The sequence below is a fragment of the Coenobita brevimanus genome, chromosome 25 (assembly GCF_032717465.1).
Source record: "Coenobita brevimanus isolate Jiangsu-jjx chromosome 25, ASM3271746v2, whole genome shotgun sequence".
Taxonomy (NCBI): domain Eukaryota; kingdom Metazoa; phylum Arthropoda; class Malacostraca; order Decapoda; family Coenobitidae; genus Coenobita; species Coenobita brevimanus.
Genome location: NC_136978.1, coordinates 38,528,402 through 38,543,481, shown reverse-complemented (window position 1 = coordinate 38,543,481; position 15,080 = coordinate 38,528,402).

The window sequence follows — 15,080 nt, the reverse complement described above, 5'->3', positions numbered from 1 at the left end:
GCAAGATGAAAAAATAGCAATTTTCTCTTGTTCATCTAGTATGTGGCGCTTGATGAACATTTGTTCGCACTGACTGACTAATGAAATGACATCAATGCGATCTTTGTCTGTGCCAGAGAATTTTGGGGCAGTTTTATCCTCGTGATACACAAACACTTGAGGTGTGGTTGTTAGATCAACGGTATTTGTTTCTTGATTCATTTTCACTGTTTGCTCTGTTAATTCAACTTGGACGTGTTTATCGTTGTGTGAGGGAATGGTGGAATATGTACGACCGGACCGGTGAACCCTGTTAAGTATATTGGCATACGTGTGCCAGTCAGCGACAAAGTCCGCACTTGCTACCTCAGAGGGGATTTCCCACTCATCATCTGAAACTGCCGTATTTGTTTCTTGATCTTTAGTGTGTGGTGAGGTTTGTACAAGGGGTGGGTTGCCTTGGGGCTCTCTTAATTGTGAGCCTGTTGTTGTGGCAAATTGTGTGTCATCTGGTGTGTTGCCTTGGTGCTGTCTTAATTGTGAGTCTGTTGTTGTGGCAAATTGTGTGTCATCTGGTATTAACGTGGGTGGTGGTGAAAATATTCCTGTCATTACGATATGGTGTTATGAAATACGCCTCTTGTTTATTTATGTCTTAACAAAATAGATGAGTAAATAAGTTGAAATAAATGATAGATAGTGAGTGTATGAGTGTATATATGGAAATAAGTTAAAAAAAAAGTTGAATATAGCTAATTTTAGCACTGAGAAGAAATGAGTAAGTATAATTTTACCCACTTGATACAGATCGTAGAGGTGTGTCGATACAAAAGTCGATCTCGGAAGAAAAATGCAGGTTTGATTGAAGATCTCTTGATAATTCTATTGGTGTGTTGATGGACGATATTACTCAGGAAATTCCATGGCCTGGTGCTTGTGGTGGTTAACAGCTGTCCCAGGCAAACCTCAGCATAGAACATCGAATTTCCAACTTAACTGTGAAAATAAATGAGTATAAGTAGGAGCTATGTGAATAATGAGTAATGAGTAGTGGGTGAGAGGTGCCTGGTGTCAGTCACACGTTGCTTGGCATGGCAGACTCGCGTTGTGATGTCATCTCAGCACATGGTGACGTCGGCTTCCCACACTGGTAGCTGTGGTGAGTAAATGAGTAGCGATGAGTAACTTGAGTGAAGATGAGTGAGTAAGATGAGTTGTGAATATGGACTTGGTATTTGCTTCGTCGTCTTGACCTCTTGACTCCTGCGTCAGCAGTGGAAGATGGGTGGATGTAGCAGAGAGAGGAGGGTGAGGTCTGGTGGTTATGAGTTCTGAGTCGTGTCTCACTCTTCGTTTGTTTGTTCCGTTTTTCTTTGTCGATGTCTTCTCGGTCCTTTTCTCTTGTGATTTACTCGTTGTAGGGTGAAGGCTGCCGCTACTTGTAGGTGCGTGTAGAAGATTATACGGACGACTCGTAGAGTTGTTACTTGTAGTTGATTGTAGATGGTTGTAGTTTGCTGGTTCGTCGTAGAAGTTGCAAGATTGTTTGTATCAATATATTGTTAAACTACTTGCAAGGCGTCCTGTGACCTCTTCACCTCTACATCAGCGTGATGATCGGGGAGACGGAGGGGGGGTTAGAGAGAACTGTCAGGATCTATTTGTGAGTTGTTGGTTGTGAGAGGTATTCATGTTTTCAATCTTGATATTTTGTAGGAATTCAATGTTGATTCGTAGACGAGGTTCGTATACGTTCGCTGCTACCAATTGTCATAAAAGACTTTGTAGTTACTTGTAGTGGAGTTATATATATATTAGACTTGTGGACGAGCGGTTGTTATACTTGAGTAGCTTTGTAAGTAGATAATCTTCTTTCCCATTTGTCGTGCAATGACAGGAGAGGTAAAGAATAGTATGGGACTATTTTTATTTGTCTTGGAAATATTAACAAGTCTCTCACACAGAGCGAAGTATAAAGTAGAGTCCCACTAGCTATCTCTCTGTCTTGCTCTCTCTGTCTCTCTCTCAAGTTGCTAAGCCCTTCTCCCTGTGACCTGTCTGTTCTATGGCTAGCTTCCTTCTGAGCTCTCTTTCCTAAATTCTGGTGAAACAGGAGACGTATCACGTGTGTTCCCTGTGATTGGAAAGTTCTAGAAGCCTGTGTGTATGTGTGTATGTGTGTGTATGGTCAACAAAGCTTTGTTCACCGGTGAATTGCTGACAACTAACTGCATCATCTCCTTACTGGCTACTTCGTAATCTGTCGTCAGCTTTTCCTCAGTGTAACTTGCGAGATCATTTCCCATTCCCTGGCTCGCATAGAGCTGTCTATCTGTCTATTTATCTATCTATCTATTATGATTTGTAATTATAATATAGAGTCCTAATAGAAGAAACCAAAGGCCACGAGGTCGCAAACAGTTCCTTCCAAAAAACAAGATACAAGAGAGAGCCAAATCCAAGATTCGATCATTTCGAGATGCCTGGACACACTATGTTTGAAAGACTGGAGATCATAGCTAGCAGGAAATACAGACAGAGGGAGACAGTTCCAGAGATGACCTGTTGCATAAATGAAGGACTGGGAGTAACGGTTAACTCTTCCATTAGAGAGTTGGACAGAAAAGGGATGAGAGTTTTTTTGCTAGACGGGTGCTACGTGCCCATCGTAGAGGTGTAGGAATGCAAGTTGATAATTCAGAGAAGCAGTGACCATTGAAGTAGCAATAGAAAAGAGATAAAGAAGGAACAGTGCGGCGAAGAGACAGAGGTTGAAGGGAGTCAGTAAGAGGAGTAAAGTTAATGAGAAGAAAAGCCTTTGACTCCACCCTATTGAGAAGAGCTGTATATGGGGAGCCTCCCCACACATGAGAGTTGTACTCCATACAGGGGCGGATAAAACCCGTGTATAGAGTCAACAGCCATGCAGGGGTAAAGAAGGAACGGATTCAGCTTAGCGCACCTAATCTCTTGGGTGCAGATTTTACAAGAGATATAATATGATGTTTCCAAGATAAGTCCCGAGTGAAAGAAACCCCAAGCATGTTCATGGATTATGCAGGATTAAGCTGAATATTATTAAACATTAGTGGGTACACCTGTGGAAGATTTTGTCGGGTTGATAGGTGTAAGAAATGAGTCATTGATGCATTAAAACCAACAAGATTATTTTTACCCCAGTCAGAGATACGAGCCAAGTCAGACATTAGGTGTGCCGTAGCCTCATCTGTTGAAGTTACTGCTGAGATGGACGTTGCGGGAACCGATTGAAAAGGTGAAGGGTAGAATCATCAGTGAGCAAGTGGATAAGGTTAGATGTACAGCATAGAAAGTCATTCATGAATAAAAGAAAGTAAGTTGGGGTTATGACAGAACCTTGAGGAACACCACTGTTGATAGATGTAGGAGAAGAACGATGGCCGTCTAGAACAGCAGGTATAGAACGACCACAAAGGAAGCTATAGATGATGGCACAGATACAAGGATAGAAACCGTAAGAGGGCAGTTTGGAAATTAAAGATTTATGCCAGACTCGATCGAAAGCCTTTGAGATGTCAAGTGCTATGGTAAAGCTTTAGCCAAAGTCCTGAAATGAGGATGACCAGGAGTCTGAAAGGTAGGTGAGAAGATCGCCAGTGGAGCGTCCCTGACGGAACCCATACTGACGATCAGAAGGAAGGTTGTGATAGAAAAGATGCTTTAATTTTTTTTTTTTTACTATAAGATGACATAATAAAGAAGGGACAAATATAAGATGTCATGGTACTGAAGGGGTTAATATAAGACGTCATAGTACTGAAGGAGTTAGTATAAGTCGTCATGGTACTGAAGGGGTTAAGAAAAGATGTCATGGTAATGAAGGAGTCAATATAAGACATCATGGTACTGACGGGGTTAAGAATTGATTCAAAAACTTTTGAGATACAGCATGTTAAAGCAATTAGACGATAGTTGGAGTCTCACAAGTAGCTTTGTAGCTTCTTGTAGTGATGTTTTGTAGATCAGTTATACAGATATTAGACTCGTGGACGAGCGGTTGTTATACTTGAGTAGTTTTGTAAGGAGATAATCTTGGTTCCCAATTGTCATGCAATGACAGGAGAGGTAAAGATTAGTATGGGACTATTTTTATTTGTCTTGGAAATATTAACAAAGTCTCTCACACACGAGTGAAGTATAGAGTCCCGTGAGCTAGCCTCCCTGTCTCGCTCTCTCCCTCTCTCTCTGTCTTCCATGTTGCTAGGCTCCTTCTCCCTACTACCTGCCGGTTCTATGGCCTGTCTCCTTCTGAGCTATGCTTCCTAAATTCTGGTGTAGCAGGGGTCGTGTCACGTGTGTTACACTGTTGTTGGAATGTTCTAGAAATCTGTGTGTGAGTATGTATGTATGTGTGTGTATGGTCACGAGGCACTGTCGTGTGCCTATAAAGCATTCCTTGAGTTAGAGCATGTAAGCATGTTTAGGATGCTCGATTCTTGCAGACACAATACCTTCTCATCATCTGACTTGCTGCTTCTATCTGTCTGTCTATCTATCTATTTATCTATCTATCTGTTATGATTTGTGATTATAATATGGAGTCCTGACACTGCTCGGTCACGCACTGGAGGTCCTCCGACAGTAATTATCATTGACATATGCTAATCTATTAGTACATAATATTGATTATAATATTGTATACATATAATATTCAAGGTAAATTGCAATGCTCTAGTAATATTACATTTTAAACAAGTTGTATACATATTTGAATAAATGCATTGGTTGTTGTATGACATTTTGTAAGATGTGTATGTATAACAGACATACGCTTATAATTGTGCAATGGTAATACTGCTAGGTTATTACATTACATATTGAGTTATCCATTTAGTAATGTCTAATATTTCACCTAACTTGTATGATGATTCTGGTAATACAGAATTGTGGTAAAATTGTATGATTTTACATAATATTGTAGTAACATTGTGGTAACACATAACTGTAACATTGTGAATTGTTACATAATTGTATTGTAATTGTTACATTGTAGTAACATTGTAGTAATACATAATTGTAACATTTTATGAATTGTTACATAATATTGTGGTAATGCATAATTATGTTGGCCTTATAATTGTAGTTACATTTTGTTAATGCAACTGTTACATAATTGTGTTGGCCTTATAACTGTAGTTACATTTTGTTAATGCAACTGTTACATAATTGTGTTGGCCTTATAACTGTAGTTAAAGTTACATAAAAGTTATATCTTGTTAATGCAACTGTTACATAATTGTGTTGGCCTCATAACTGTAGTTACATTTTGTTAATGCAACTGTTACATAATTGTTACATATTGTTTGTAGTTACATATCGTTTGTAGTTACATAATTGTAATAATTGGAGTCCTGACACTGAATCCGTCATGCTGCGGTCTATGATGTGCCATGCCTCTAGCTTGTGGAGACAAAAATTTGCTTTTTGTTTCACTTATAGTAGGAGTTTATGTGATGATGTGCCATGCCACTTGCTTGTGGAGACACTAATTTGTTTTTTGTTTCACTTATAGAAGAAGTTTATGTAGTATTTTGGCATTTGTAGTAACACTTACACTTATTTTCATTTGCTTGTGATCGTACTTTTTTTTTTGTATGTATTGATTTTCTATAGTTTGTTTTTCTTCGTTTGTCAACGCTTTTTCATTGTTGTTCGAGGTTGCATAATTGCTGGCTAATTTCCTTGGGGCCCCTTTTTAAGATTTAGTTTATATTGCACAGATGTTACTGAAAATGATATTATATAACCCCATATTTTATTATTTTATATAAAAAATATATATATACACTATATTCAGTATTAACTATATACACTGACTTGTTCACTTGTACCTATCGTGGGCAATATATGCGTCAGCACTGTGTGGAAATCTTTGTCTTCACGATTGTGTTGAAGATGTTCATTCTTGCTAACGTCATTTGTGTTGGCCATTTTTTTTCTGGTTTTCCTTGTAACTTAATGTATCTGTTTCCACTAGGTAGCTTTAATTAATAAATGTTTAATACAGTTCTTTTAATCGCTCACTGAGTAACTGTGATAGTATATTTTCTTTATTACTTTGTACATGTAATAGTGTATAGCTGTATGTATGAAACACGTATTTTATGTAGGTATAAATGGTAACACTCGTTGGTAGTAAATAAATGCTATAATAAATGAATAAATATATATAGTGTAGAATATTTATTGTTGGTGATTATTTAGTGTTTGAGTTATGAAGATAATTGAAGTAAGTATGTGTACGTAATTTGTAACTATACAGCACGTTTTATATGCTTGTGCAGAAGTTTTTTGTCTATCACTGTGTATTGTATAAATGAAGTAACTATGTAACTCACTAATTTTTACCGTGATGGGAATGGTGTTAGTGATGGTGAAGGTGGTGTGTTGACTGACGTGGCGTCTTTTCAGCAAGCACGCATGATGACGTCGACTTCCCACACTGGTAGCTGTGGTGAATGAATGAGTAGCGATGAGTAACTTGAGTGAAGATGAGTAAGATGAGTTGTGAATATGGACTTGGTATATGCTTCGTCGTCTTGACCTCTTCAGTCCTGCGTCAGCGGTGGAGGTTGGAGGACGGTAGGAGAGAAAGGAGGGTGAGGTCAGATGGTTGTGACCTGTGAGTCGTATCTCACTCTTTGTTTGTTTATTTTGTTTTTTCTTTCTTGATGTATTCTCGGTCCTTTTTTCCTGTGATTTACTCGTTGTGGGATGAAGACTGCCGCTACTTGTAGGTGCGTGTAGAAGATTATACAGACGACTCGTAGAGTTGTTACTTGTAGTTGATTGTAGATGGTTGTAGTTCGTTGGTTCGTCATAGAAATTGCAAGACTGTTTGTATCAGTACATTGTTAAACTACTGGCAAGACGTCGTGTGATCACTTCTAAATCAGCATGATGATCATGGAGACGGAGGGGGGGTTGGAGAGAATACTGTCAGGAGCTGGTTGTGAGTTGTTGGTTGTGAGAGGTATTTTTTGTTTTCAATCTTGATAATGCAGAATCAACTGTACACTAGTTGACTCGTAGGCTTGTAGACTTATAGGCTTGTAGACTTGTAGCTTGTAGACTTGTAGACTCATAGGCTTGTAGCTTGTATTTTGTAGGAATTCACTGTAGATTCGTAGACGAGGTTCGTACATTCGCTGGCACCATATCTCACAAGTAGCTTTGTAGCTTCTTGTAGTGATGTTTTGTAGATCAGTTATACAGATATTAGACTCGTGGACGAGCTGTTGTTATACTTGAGTAGTTTTGTAAGTAGATAATCTTGGTTCCCAAATGACATGCAATGACAGGAGAGGTAAAGATTAGTATGGGACTATTTTTATTTGTCTTGGAAATATTAACAAAGTCTCTCACACACGAGTGAAGTATAGAGTCCCGCGAGCTAGCCTCCCTGTCTCGCTCTCTCCCTCTCTCTCTCTCTCTCTCTTCCATGTTGCTAGGCTCCTTCTCCCTACTACCTGCCGGTTCTATGGCTTGTCTCCTTCTGAGCTATGCTTCCTAAATTCTGGTGTAGCAGGGGTCGTGTCACGTGTGTTACATTGTTGTTGGAATGTTCTAGAAGCCTGTGTGTGAGTATGTGTGTATGTGTGTGTATGGTCACGAGGCCCTGTCATGTGCCTATAGAGCATTTCTTGAGTTAGAGTGTGTAAGCATGTTTAGCATTGCTCGATTCTCGCAGACAAAATACCTTCTCATCATCTGACTTGCTGCTTCTATCTGTCTCTCTATCTATCTATTTATCTATCTATCTATTATGATTTGTAATTATAATATGAAGTCCTGACAGGAGGGTTGGGAATGGTCACCCTTCTTTGGGACTGGCTGAATGAGAGCAAACTTCGAGGAAGAAGGAAAGGTACAAGTTGATAGACAAAGGTGAAAGAGTTTACTTAGGCGGGGTGTAAGCACAGAAGAACAGATCTTAAGGACAACAGGAGGGACCCCATCCGGCCCATATGCCTTGTTAGTATTGAGGCCTGTGATGGGAGAAAATACATCAGCTGAAGAAATTTTTCTATCAGCCATGAGGAAGTCAGAGGGGGGAAGTGATAGAGGAACAGCACCGGAATCGTCTAAGATGAAATTGGAGGAGAAAGTCTGAGTGAAGAGATCTGGTTTATCAGTAGAAGAAATAGCTACAGAACCATCAGAGTAGATAAGAGGAGGGAAGGATGATGAGGTAAAGTTTTTAGCAAGGTTTTTGGCAAGGTGCCAGAAGGAGTGGGAAGAATTGGAGTTGGAGAGTTGAGAGCATTTAGTACAGATGAAAGTTGGAGAGTTGAGAGCATTTAGTACAGATGAAATTATTTTTAGCAGAGCAAAGAACAGAGCGCGATTCTGGGCAGATGTGTAAAAAAGATGTGATTCGGGGGTGGGTTGGCTACGGTACATTTTATAGGCCCTCTCCTTGTTACGGACAGCATTAGAACAAGTGTGATTAAACCAAAGCTTTCTTGCATTAGTCAAAGGATATGAGAAAGGAATGTATGCTTCCATGCCAGAGAGAATAACATTCACAATGCCCAAGGCACACTCAGATGGCTCCCGGCCTTGGAAGCAATAATCATTCCACGGAAAATCAAAGAAGTACTGCCTGAGGGCCTCCCAATCTACAGCTCCAAAGTGCCACAGACGACGTTTCTTTGGAGGGTCCACAGGCCGTACCGGAGCGATAGGACAGGTTAAGGTATTAAGGTTGTGATCAGAGGAGCCCAACAGAGAGAAAACATTAACAGTGTAAGCAGAAGGATTAGTTGTAAGGAAGAGGTCAAGTATGTTGGAGCTCTCTCCAAGGTGGTCAGAGATATGGGTAGGGTGCTGTACAAGCTGCTCTAAGTCATTAAGGATAGAAAAGATGTAGGCTTGTTCACCAGGTGGATCAGTGAAAGGAGAGGAGAGCCAAAGGTGGTGGTGAACATTGAAATATCCTAGAATGGAGATTTCAGAGAAGAGAAATGGATAGAATGTGTTCCAGCATAGAAGTAAGACAGTAAAAAAAAATTTGATAGTCAGTAGCATTAGGGGATAAGTAAACAGTGCAGATATATTTAGTAAGGGACTGACAAGAAGGCCGAAGCAAGAGTGTAGAGACTTCAGAAAAATCGAGTTCAGGAACACTAGAGCAAGATAAGTCGTTGTGTATATGTACACAACAGTCACCTTTCGCTTTGGAATGAGCATTTATATAGAATAATCATGTTTCCTCTTTTCCTCCTGTCCTGTAGTGTTGGCAGATTCAATTTTTCTAGTCCTTCTTCGTAGCTTAGATCCCTTAAGCCCATATTGTAGTGGCCCTTTGAACTTTTCCAATCTTATCTATGTGTTTTTTGAGATGAGGATTCCAGACTACTGATGCATACTCCTGGGTTGGTCTGAGGAATGATGTTATTATCTTTCTCAGCGTGTCATCATTTATGTATATGAATGCTATTCTCATATTTGCAGGCAGTGTATGCATGTTCCGTACCTGCTCACTGATGTGGTCAGCCGGAGATGGTCTGTTATTGATAATCACACCTATATTCTTCTCTCTTACTAATAAGTGTAAGGTTTTACTTCCTAAATTATAATCCCAATCTGGTCTTTTCCCACTTTTACCAAACTTGATTACAGGACACTTGTCCAGATTGAATTCCATTTGCCATGTATTACTCCATTCATGAAACTTATTTAATTCTTCTTGTAGCTCTTTACAAGAGTCTGTGTTTGTAATTCTCCTTTGTATTTTCGCATCATCAGCAAATATATTTAGATAGCTTTCATTTCCAATGTTACTATCTAGGTCATTTATATACACTAAAAACATAATTGGTGCTAGCACTGAGCCCTGTGGAACCCCGCTGGTCACTTCCCTCCATGATGAGTAATTTCCCGTTAGTACTGTTCTCATTTCCCTTTTTCTGAGAAAATCTTGCATCCAACAGCACAGTTCTCCTCAGATTCCTCCTTGAAGGTACAGTTTCCATAAAAGTCTTTGGTGCGGTACACTGTCTAGAGCTTTCTTGAAATCTAGATAGATACCAGTACTCTCCACCCACCCTTCTCTTTTCTGTAATGTTTCTGCATCTCTGTCATAGAAGCTTAATAGATTAGTAACAAATGATTTTCCCTTTCTGAAACCAAGTTGCCTTTCTGTTATCATACTGTGTTCTAGATGGTTTACCAAACTTTTCTTATCAGCTTTTCCAGTATCTTACAACATTGGTTAGTGATACTGGTCGGTAGTTGAGTGGATTTTATATATTCCCTTTCTTGAATGTGGGAACAATGTTTGCTTTCTTCCAAATATCAGTTAGTTTACCGTGACCCAAAGATTCCTTGAATATTAAAGATAATGGTCTACTTAACTCCCCTGCACATTCATGTAGAACCTAACATGAAATTTCGCCTGGACCATTTGCTTTTCCTTTGTAATATTTACTTAACTCCTCCTGTATTTCTGTTTCTGATATTTGTATATCTGGTAATATGGTTGGGCATGCATGTTCCATATCATCCCTCTCAAAATTATTTTCTTCTGTATAAACTGATTGGAGATTCTTATTTAGTGCTTCACAGATATCTTTCTTTTGTGTAGTCAGGATCCCTTCATCCGTATTAGATTGTATTTTACTTTGGTTTTGCTTCGGATGTAACTGTAACATGGCTTCGGTTGATCATTAGTTTTGTTTATGATGTCTTCCTCCAACTGTTTTCGGGCTTCTCTCCTTAGTCTTGTATATTCGTTTCTTGCCTGTTTATAGTTGTTATATTCCCTCTCACTATTGTGTCTTCTGTATCTGTTCCACCATGTATCTTTTTTTCTTTTGATTTTTTATATTCTTTATCAAACCATTTCTCTATTTTCATTTCTGCTTCTTTGTGCTGAGGGATGTAATTTTGGACTCCTATTTCATAAAGTTTACAGAATTTTCTATATAGAACATTTATTTCTTGTCCTCTAAGCTCTTTTTCCCAATCTATTTCTGAGAAGAATTTCTTTAGAGCATGATAGTTGCCCTTTTTGTAGTTAAGGCTCTTTTTGTAACATTCATCACTGTTTACTATGTCATATGCAATCCAGAAGTTGCAATTTAATGCTGCATGGTCGCTTTTGTCGAATGGAGGGTGATACATAATACTGTCAATATCATTTTCTTGCCTAATAAATATAAGATCTAGTACTGATGGTACATCAAGTCCTCTTTTTCTAGTGCTTTCTTTTACATGTTGTATTAGAAAAAAAAAACTCCTGCATAAGATCAGGGATCTTTTGGTCCCAACAGCTTTCCTGGTCTTTTATATCTAGAGTATTCCAATTTATTTTTGTATTGAAATCTCCAGTTAGTATAATTCTTTCAGATTTCTCCCCCATTCTAGGTGGTAATGCTCTTAAACTTTGAACTGTACTCTCTGCCAGATCTTCATATTCGCCTTTTCCCAGATGTTTGATCTGAGTGGGATGTATAAATTTGCCACAACTACTTTTCCTTCAGATGTAGTAATCTCTACTGCAATCAGTTCTACCTGTGAGGGTGTATCTAGTTCTACTTCTTTGACGTGCAGATTTTTCTTTGTTAATATTATAATTCCCCCTCCCTTTTTAAAACTGGCTGTCTCTTCTCCATATATTGAATTCTCTAGGTTTAGGGTATCGTTTGATATCCTAGGTGTTAATTTTGTGTCAGTTAGACAAACAATATGTGGTTCCTTTTCTTTGATATAATCATTCATCTCTAATAAATTCAGATACGATTCCATCTGCATTAGAGTACATCTACTTAATCATCTTGTTTACACACTTGTCATGACTTGGGTCTACTACTTTCCTCCTTTTTATTTCCTTTTGTTTATGTACCACTATCGTACCTGGAATCAAATTACTTTGTAAGAAAATGTGTTCTTCTCTTCCTCTGATCTTCCCTCATTCTTGTTTTTGCCTCCTTTCTCTTCCCTTTTAGTAATCGCAGTTCCTCTTGAGTTAAGCATCTTATTATCCATACATTCTTAATTGCTCTTTATCCATAAGTTTGTTTGCATTTCTTAGTATCGCCTCCACAGTGTTTTCACTCTGGAAGGTTTGTTTTAGGGGCTTTGACATACTTTTCTCATATTTCCCTAGCCTTTTGTGTTCCTCTATGTCTTTACTACAGATTTCCTCTGATATTTCCTTCAATATGCTCATTACATTTGCCATCTCCTTTTTGTCTCTCAAAATTTTGTTTTTTATTTCTTCCTCCTCTATACCAGTGATTACTGTAGATTTGTTGATGTCTGCTGAATCTTTGACCGATTTTGGATTGTTTTGTATTAATTTCTTCACTTCCTTTTTGATGCTCTTTTCTTCGACTTTTGTTCCTAAGTCTTTATTTATTTCCATCATTTTAGCATACATAGTTTCCACATCATTTTTGTAGCTTTGCATCACTTCATTCACCTGGGTTATCTTCTCCTCAGTATCACTGCTCTGATCTATCAGAGTGCTTGCCTGCCTTATTGTCTCTGTCATTTCTGAACTCTTCCATAATACTCTCGTGGTTGACAACTGTGCTTGCCATTTCACTAATCTTCCTTCTAAGTGAGCCGACCTCAACTTATAGCTCATCTATTGCTGTGTCTGTCTTGTTAACCTCCTTTACTAATTTTTCATTTTCCTCCTTCTGCATGTGCAACTACTTCTTAATTTCATCCATGTGACTCTGAAATGCCTTCTCTAATCTGTGCACCCGTTCTACCAACTTATTGTACGACTCCATTCAACCAGTCCTGGGAGAAATCGTCATCCTGCTTTCTGTCCTTATCCTTTTTCTAAACTCCTTCCAAGCTTGCGTTGCTAAAGATGGTGGTCATCTTGTGGTACTAAGAGAAAGATTCTACTTACAGTTTTGCATTCCTCTATGCCGCAGATGAAACACTAAACAGCTGATTTAGCTTGCTCGGTGCATTTCTGCACAACTTTATTGTATTCTGTTATTTGAACAACACTTTTACTTAAACTTTCTCTTTTATGGTAGAACATCATTTAGTTTCACCTAGTACAAAGCTTGACATATATAAAGATACTTTTAGGTATGGCCAGTTTGTGGCCAAGATTGGTCAAGCGCAGAGGAATGTGTGCTACATCCTGCCTCTCTCGTGTCTCAAGTGTGTGTGTGTGTGTGTGTGTGTGTGTGTGTGTGTGTGTGTGTGTGTGTGTGTGTGTGTGTGATGACTAAGGAATTGGTAAGTATTAACCCTCTCATGGTTTAAGACAACTTGCTTTCTATATTCCCGCTAATGCCAAACAATTGTATTCAGTTGACAGTGAGTAATATAAATCTTAGGAAGTTAATGCAGTCTTCATTAATTCCTTAATATTCGAGACAACTCCAGTATTCCATTCCAGCTAACGCCTGAGCATGTGTAAGTGTAAGGGCGCGTCCACACGTTTGCTCAAACATGTGTTGCCAACACAGCTGGCAACATGCTTGGATATATGTATGCAGCAATATTTGTATAGATGTATGCAAACATGTTACAGTGCAACTTCAAACCTGCTGGCAGCAGCGGTGATGGGATAAGTGTGTCCATACGAGGGAGCTGAGACTTCATGATGTTGCCAAAATGACCACGCTGTTGTTCCCAGCATGTTTGTAGCTTGTTCGTTATTGTGTTGTTTACATGTTGCCAACACTTGTTCTAGTACACGTGACCGTTCGACTCCTTTGAGAACGTATGGTACTTTAGCTGATGTCAGATGAAAGATGCTCTTGAGTTTACCTCATTTCTTGACTGCCAATAGTCTGTGTCAGACAAAGGAAGTGTTCGTACAGTCAAAGACATGGGTTCACCTAGGATACCACTGCATCTGCTTCACACCCTGGGCAAGTTCTTCACTTTCTTGACACAGCATAAGAGAATCATCCATGGTCAGACAAACATACTAATCCTCTTGCACCTCAGGAATATTAACCAGAAGAGGAAATGGAAAAGCAGAACAGGTGAAATATTCGACCAGCTTTTGTCGTGGACTTCACTACTTCAAGAGATTTCTTAGCTTAATACAATCGTTTTTATATATCGTCTCCGTGGTCAGTTGGTGAAATTTTGCAGGAGAGCACCCTCTATACGAAAGCGTTTTTGTATTCTAGGTGCAGGAGTACACAACGTAAGAGGCTGTGGATGACGTTTTTGAGAATGCGGAAAATGATAGCCTTGTTATTGGAAAATGATAGCCTTGTTATTATTCATACAGGTGCTAATGATGTGTGAACCATATCGGAGGAGGTAATAGAGAAAATCAGAACGATGATGTGGCACTACAAGCAGAAAACTTTCAATACCTTAATTTCAGGCATACTCCCTAGGACTGATGCAGGCAATGTCTTCTTCTGTAAAGCATTTAGTATAAATAACAGGATCAAATAACTTTATTTGCAGGAAGGCATGGAGTTCATCGACACGTGGAACCACTTTTACGAGCAGCAAATGGTATTTAGGAATGACTAACTGCACTTGAATGTTGTTGGTTCTGCCCGTCTCGGTCATTTTCTCAGTGACGCAGAAAGTTTTTTTTTTTTTTTTTTTTTTTTTCTGAGGAGAAAACAAGCATCATGGAAGCTAAAAATAGATATCGCACAATCTGATAAATCAGTATGTAATGGTAGCTTCACACATCAGAGAGGTAAATACATTAAAGCTTTTCTTATAAATGTGCGTAGTCTGCGTAATAAATTATCTGATTTACAGGCTCGTCTTTACTGAAGATTGTCGTAATTGGTATAATAGAATCATGGCTAAATAAAGAGCAAAGAGATTTTCTAGTGGAGTTTAATTTACCAGGCTATCACAGTATCAGTAGTGAAAGGAAGAAGAGCAGGGGGTTGTGTGTTGTTATATACTAAATCAGGATTTCATTCAGGCTTAATATCCAACCCATGTACTGAAAAAATCGACACTATTTTTATTCAGCTTAGGAATGAATATAGTCATAAAATCAAACTTAAGTTTAAATGTCGCTCATCCGGTCAGCCACTCAACATCAACAATGAAATCTGCAGTCAAAATGCTAGTATCTCTTGTATGCAATGCAC